The sequence below is a fragment of the Capra hircus genome, chromosome 14 (genome assembly GCF_001704415.2).
Source record: "Capra hircus breed San Clemente chromosome 14, ASM170441v1, whole genome shotgun sequence".
In the NCBI taxonomy this organism is placed as follows: Eukaryota; Metazoa; Chordata; class Mammalia; order Artiodactyla; family Bovidae; genus Capra; species Capra hircus.
Window position 1 is genome coordinate 50,228,549 of NC_030821.1, and position 7,411 is coordinate 50,235,959.

Sequence of the window (7,411 nt, forward strand, 5' to 3'; positions counted from 1 at the left end):
ACCATGAAGCAAATTCAACCATACATCCATGAGATATTCAAGCATCTCAAAACTACCACACCAAATAAGCAAGGAGACAGTTATTACTGGTGATAAAGCCAAATTCAAATCTTTAAAATATCACTCAAATTAAAAAAATTACTTTTGATTAAATTGTATTTAAAAATAATCAACAGAAAAGCTTTCCACAGAAAATCTAGTTTTTCCAAAAATAAAGTTAAAAAGAAAGAGAAAAGTCAGTACCAAATGACCAAAAATTTTTATTTGACTAAATTCTATCTCATGCATAAGCATGACAGTCTCTCCTGTTTATTAGACTTTGGCAATTAAAAAAAAAAAAACCAAAACACCAAAAAACAAGCAGCCTTGTACAGAACAGTGAAAATTCCAAGGGTGAAGGGTAGGCTACAGTTTTACTGTAGGATAAATATATATATTTTTAAAAGGACTCTCTCCCTTTGGCCACATCAACAATCAGCTCAGATCATTAAATACAGACACATTTTCAAAATCACTTCTTCACTTCTCCAAGATCTTCAATGCTATCATCATCCACCTCTGGCCATTTTTCCTGAATGACATCAATAATATCATCTGTAAAGTCTCCCTGAATGATGATTTCATCCTCCCCTGTTACTGAGGCACCACAGGATAATTTCTGAGCAAAAAATCTTTGTGCTTCTCTAAGATCAATTTCAAAAGTTGCAAGGCCACACACTCTTGTTACATATTTCTTCTTTGCTCTGGGAATTTTGGCTATCGTAACCTTTTGTGGTACAGTTTTCTTTTTCTGTTTTATTTGACCCCTTCCACCTCTCTTTTGTTTTTTCTTCTCTTCCTCTTCCCCTGCTGTTCCTTGACCCTCACTAATTCCAGCTTCTTGTTTAGGTGAATTTTCTACAGTAAGTTTTGCAAACTCATTTGGAAAATTCTTCTCTAACCATTGTCTACATTTAGCAACATCAGGCATATATTCACAGTACTCTGTTGGTAATGAACAGACTCCACAGTAAAGGACTCGAAGTGGGTAATCTGCATCTAACTTGGTGTTGCTCCTCTGGTCTCCTCTGCAATCATGCCCACCGGATTCAGAAATGTCAGCAGCCATTTCAAAACCCAGGCGGTCGCACAGCCTCCACCGCCTCCGCTCCCGCCACTACCGCCAGCTGAAGCGACACATGCAATTCCTCTTCTCCAGCCAGAGCCGCCCGAGAACGCGTCTACCAGCGGCGGTCCCGCGAGATCAGTTCAATCTGATTTTATCTCTTATATTTTACCTAATCTAGGAACTGCACTTTTGCAAGTGATGATAATAACTTTTCTTTTCATCATTCCAAATACATCTTATGATCTCTATCCCTTAACTCCATCTGACATTTTTTCTTCGTTTCTAAAATTCATCCAGGTCTGTCACTTCATCTATCCCTTACCTTGATCAGAATTATTCTTCAAACTTCTCCCATTGACTCATTCCGATATTTTCTGTATCTTCCTTGTGTCCTACTTGAGGCTCAAAGTTACCAAGTATGCTCCCCTCAAAAAATATCTACTATTCGTCATCATTATCATTTCTAATCAAGGACTTCTTTCCAAGCCCCTCAATTCAAATCTGATTACTCATTTATCAAATTTTAAACCTATTATGAATCTATTCACCACCAAACCTACATTTATTGAAGAGTTTCTATATGCTAATGCTTTCAAGGAATTAGACAGGTCCTCCTCTAAAGAAACTTACAAACCTACTAAGGAAATTTGGATATTTTGAAGAAATTATCTATATCATGCTTCAAGAGAAAGGTTTTACGGTTTACTGAATCACCAAAATATTGAGGCAACACAGAGTGGTTTGTGTTCATATATTCCTGAATTTTGATGCTAAATAATTAAGTATACTTGATAGAGCTCGCCTTTCCAAATGTGAAAGAATCTAAAATTCTTTATAGTTTTTTCTAAAGTAGTTATTACTATTGGTTTCCCCATTTGTGCCCAAATTCGACCTTATTGAGTCATATGTGTGAGCAAAGAGCAAACAAAACTGCAGCCTGCATTCCACCCCTGACTCAGAGGTTGCAACCTGGCACCTAAGGAGTCACTTCTAACTCCAGATATGCATGGTTGAACATGCACTGCTGTGGGTTTAAGTATTACTGTTTTAAATACTGCATGTAAATTATCATGCCTGTTATCAGTTTTTTGTCTTTTCTCCTGTTGTTCTGGATCTGCAGATCTAGCCAGGGCCCTCTTTTTTCAGCTATGTAAATCCTACCTGTCTTGCAAGACCTGGGGCCAAGAATCTCACTATAAACTATAAAGCCTTTCTCAGTTACACCAGTTTTCACTGATCTTACTCTCTAACCACTTTCTATCATCCATATCATGCATTCATAGTCCTCTTTTTACACGTGAGGCCATCTGTTGAAAGTTTCATTTATTCCTCATTGCTGGAAGGGGTTTTGCCGACAGAGACAAACTGACTACCACTATTCGTTATATTGCCCTGCCATCATGAAGCACAACAGTGCAGCTGGAAAGCCATGGCCACTCAACATCTTGCATTAAAATACAACTAGAAAGACCACTGATGGGAATCAAGTCTCCTCAGGGTGCTGGCTCTTCTGGGCATACCCTCTCCTCACTTAGCTCTACCTGCACCCCCCATTCCAGCTCCAAAACACCAATACTTCCAAACCTAACCCTGCCTATATTTGTGTCAGCTCTTCCTGGGGCTTTTGAAGGCTGCTTTATCCCACCCTCACTCCTGAATGAAAGCCTCTATTCCTTCCTAGTTAGGCTCTCCAGTGGGCTCCGTGGTCATCTGCCTGCCAATGCAGGAGGCATAGGAGATGGGGTTCAAGGAAGATCTGGGTCAGGAAGATCTCCTGGAGGAACAAATGGCAACACCCTCTGGTATTCTTGCCTGGGAAATCCCATAGACAGAAGAGTCTGACTGGCTACAGTCCACGGGGTTGCAAAGAGTAGAACACGACTGAGAGACTGAGCATGCAGGCATCCCTTCCTAGTTAGAAAACAATCACTGGGATGACCCGCAGAGGTGATATGGGGAGGGTGGTGGGAGCGGGGTTCAGGGTTGGGAACTCATGTACACCTGTGGTGGATTCATGTCAATGTATGACAAAACCAATACAGTATTATAAAGTAAAAAAAAAAAAAAAAGAAAGAAAACAATCAGGTCTGTAAAAATTTCAAAGATGTTATGAAGTTATATAAAGCGAACATTATCCATCTGACACCAACAGAATCTGTATTTTATAACTGTTACCAAACCAGGTTCACTCACCCAATGTGCAGCAAGCCAAGGGCTGAGACACTGAGGTTTGCAGCAGAGAGTTTATTCACACTGCAGCCAAGAGAGGAGATGGGAGAACTGATCCCAAACCCACCTCTCCAAAAGCGAGGGGCATGGGATAATTGTGGAATGGAGCTGTGATGTGTGTGAAGCCCGGGGAAAGGTGAGTGGAAATAAGGAAAAGGTGTGATCATCATCGTTCTGTGCAGACATAACCAGGCTACAGGCTTCTTCTTGGCCCGTATGCCCAGAACTTTTGGTGTTGCCATGTTTTGAGGGTGGAGCTCCTGGCCCTCTGACGTCAAAGGTCACAGAGAGGACACTGGCACATGCCCAGTGAGAGGGTCCGTTGTCCTAGGCAGTCTCAAGCAGCTCAAACTGGACACAGCTGACTCCAAGTTTCTGAAAAAACAATTGGGGCAAACATCTTACTATTTATGTTCAAATAGTAAGACTACATGATGCTCAGAGGACAAACAAGTTTTTGAAAAACAAAGGTAGCTTGATCAGCAAAAGCAAGTGACAGTTTATTATGTATTAATAGCTGACAGATGATGACCCTTGGTTTCACAACTGTTCACAAAATTTCATCAGGAGGTTAACCTCTTTTAAGGCATCTTTACTTCCTGTCTTTAGAGTTTCTTCCATAATCTTCAAGAGTGTGACTGACTATGTGAGCTAAAGGCACACTCTGAGGGTCTCGAATTTCTGAATTAAGAAACCTACCTTAGTCAGGATAGGTTTTTCAAACAGCGAAGAATGAAATATGTGCTACTTCCCTAGAATGCAAAACATCACTGCCCCAAACGTGGCAAAAAAATTTCCAAACCACATTTATGTTATTGTTTTTCCCTTCTAGAATTTTATGTATTAAATAGTTCTATTACCATAAGGAAAAAAACTCTTGATAGTTTTTATTTTTTCCATTTCTTTAAGATCCTAATTAAGATTTGAAAGAATACAAGTTTTAATATTGAAAATTAGAGACTATGGCCACTAAAATGTTCTGAGAAGCCGAAGAGTCCAAAGGCAGTCAAAGGGAAATCCACTCAGGAGTGAGATTGTGAATATCTTAGAGCTTCATTTGTGTTCTCAATTCTCTCTACTTACATGGTGTTTAGGTGTCACCCAGATATTGCATTTGTTGTTACTTCAGGTACTATCCATGTGTGTGTGGTTTTATGAATATAATGCTTAATGATCAGAATAATTTTTAATCAGTGGATAGCTCTGAAATATTTCCTTCCCTGAATTATAAACATGGCAACTATGTTCAGGTTATTAAAAATGTTGAAGTAGTTAATTTATTCAACATGCCTTTCTAATTCCCCTTTTCAGTGACTCGTAGACTACTTTCCTCCTCTGATTTCAAAACAGTGTGACTACTTAACCTATGGCAGTAGGAGTCTGGTACCAAAATAAAAAATTTTGAGTGCAAAACCATCACATTGCCAGAAAATTCTGAAATCTACTACTGTGAAGAATACAGGCTAGATATTACTAATGTGTATATAAATGACAACAGACCAACACAGACATTTTTTAAGTGATGTACTCACCACACAGAAAAATGAATAATCTAATTTTGCAGGTATAATTTAAATTATTAGCATTACTCATAAAGAAATATGTTAATTCTTTACACACAGTACCTCACTATTATTACTAATTCCTTAAGTTGCATATATCTAAATGCAATATTTATGATAGATAAATACCTTGATAGATTTATATTTATCCATGATGGATAAATAAATATAATCATCTGATATAAAACCAAGAATAAAAGTATGAAACAAACAACCTCACTGTCTCAAAAATAAAATGAAATCCGTAGCCCTTATCATCTTTTAGATTAGAATTCTTGTTGAAGAGTATTTAGTTTGTTTTTATTTTTTAAATTAAGCTTATTCTTCCCAGGCAATATGTTCATAAATCTTCCTCAGGAGGACAATTACTCACTGACACCATGCTCTACACTGACTCTAGGACAGAAGTTACACTCTATGACAAATGCTCAATCCACTCCAGCAATCTTGGACAGAGGAGCCTGGCAGCTACAGTCCCCGGGGTCGCAGAGAGTTGGACATGACTGAGCAACTGAACAACAACAGCAACAATAAAGTGTCGACCAAACCATCGGAGTCAGGCAGCAACCGAGAGACAAGGTTCTATACAATCCAGGCTCTCCTTCCTGAAGTGAAGAGCGGGGTGCAGGTGACTCTGCGCAGGTGTACACAGAGGAGGTGTGACTCTGTGGTAAGATCTTGTCCATGGATGTGCACCAGCATCAACTAGGCTAGGCCATTTTGAATATTTTGGACAGAAGCAGATGAGCCTTCTATGTTGCCTTTTCCTCCTTCAGCAAGGAGAAAAAGACTTAAGACCATAGGGGATGTTGAGACCTAAAGATTGAAGGAGCCTTTATCCCCAAATCATGGCTCAAGGAAAGTTAACCATGATGAACATGCACACTGGACTTTTACAGGAGCAGAAGGATCTATTTTGTTCAACCACTAGTTTGCGGGGCGGTGGGAGGGGGTTGTTTTTATTTGTATAGCAAATACAGTTAACTAAACTGCAGACCTTTCCTTTTTTTTTTTTGAGAAAGCAACTGGTCAAGTTCACAACAGTAATACTGATGATGTTTATACTAGTGCGTTGCATTATAAAGTCATGACTTTCAACAAATGTTACTTTCCATGATGCTAGTCAATTCCATCATAAGGTCCTTATTAAAACAGAAAATAATTTACACTGGCAAAAACTCAGCTTCCTCTAATTATATGGTATGCAACTTGGATCTGCACAAATGAAGTTTTTAGTACCTCTAATGTGAAAGATGGGCTTCCCAGGTGAATCAGTGGTAAAGAATCCACCTGCCAATGAAAGAGACTCAGGTTCAATCCATGGGTCAGGAAGATCCCCTGGAGGAGGAAATGGCAACCCACTCCAGTACTGTTGCCTGGAAAATCCATGGGCAAAGGAGCCTGCTGGGCTTAAAGTCCATGGGATCGCGAAGAGTCAGACGTGACTTGGCAACTAAGCAGCAACAACAACAATGTGAAAGATTCTGTTTTCCTATATCCTCTCATTTGAAATATGTTGCTCCTATAAGCTAAAGAATAAAATACTTCTAAGAGTTTTCTTCACAAACATGATTATGATGGTTAATTTTGTGTCTACTCACCTGGCCATGAGGTACCGAGATCAAGCATCTCTGGGGAGGTCTGGGAGGGAGTTTTGGGAGACACTGGCACTTGAATCCATGGACCCTGTGAAGCAGATTCTCTCCCTGATGTGGGTACAAAATCATCCAATCCGTTCATGTCTGGGATAGAAAAAAAGATGAAGGAAGGAAGAACCTGACCCTATTCCCTGCCTCACTGCTTAGCTGGGACTTATCTTCTCCTGCCCTTGGACTAGGGCTTACACCATCAGCTCCCCCAGTTCTCAGACCTCAGACTCAGAACTTCAGACTGAGGTATAGCACTGGCTCTTCTGGGTCTCTGGCTGGCAGACAACTGTAGGTCTTCTCAGCTTCCATGATCGTGAAAACTAATTCCTTACAGTAAATAATAAAGTACAATGATTTTTCTTCTTACATTTATTCAAATGAATTTAAAACAAAATTTCTTTTTTATGTATTTTCCTTCAATTTATTTTTCAATTTGACAGAATGGCTTTGAAAATTCTTTAACAATATGTATGAAAGTGAAAGCATCAGTCACTCAGTCATTTCTGACTCTTTGTGACCCCCGTGAACTGGAGGCCTGCCAGGCTGCTCCGTCCATGGAATTCTCCAGATAAGAATACTGGAGTGGGTAGCCATTCCCTTCTCCAGGGGATCTTTTCAACCCAGGGATTGAACCTGGGTCTCCAGCTTTGTGGGCAGTTCTTTACTGTCTGAACCACCAGGGAAGTCCAGTATGTGTAGCTATAGCTTGTTATTTTATTTATTTTTTGTTGTTTTTACTTTTAAACTTTTTATTTTGTATTGGGGTACAGCCAATTAACAATGTTGCAATAGTTTCAGGTGAACAGTGAAGGGCCTCATCCATACATATACATGTATCCATTCTCCCCCAACTCCCCTCCCAT

At 39.6% G+C, this 7,411-nt stretch overlaps 1 pseudogene across 1 annotated transcript; it reads right to left on the reverse strand.

The window, feature by feature from the left end:
* On the reverse strand, positions 237-1,237 carry LOC108637529 (annotated as a pseudogene). Its single transcript, XR_001919146.1, has one exon. The product of XR_001919146.1 is annotated as a density-regulated protein pseudogene (transcript).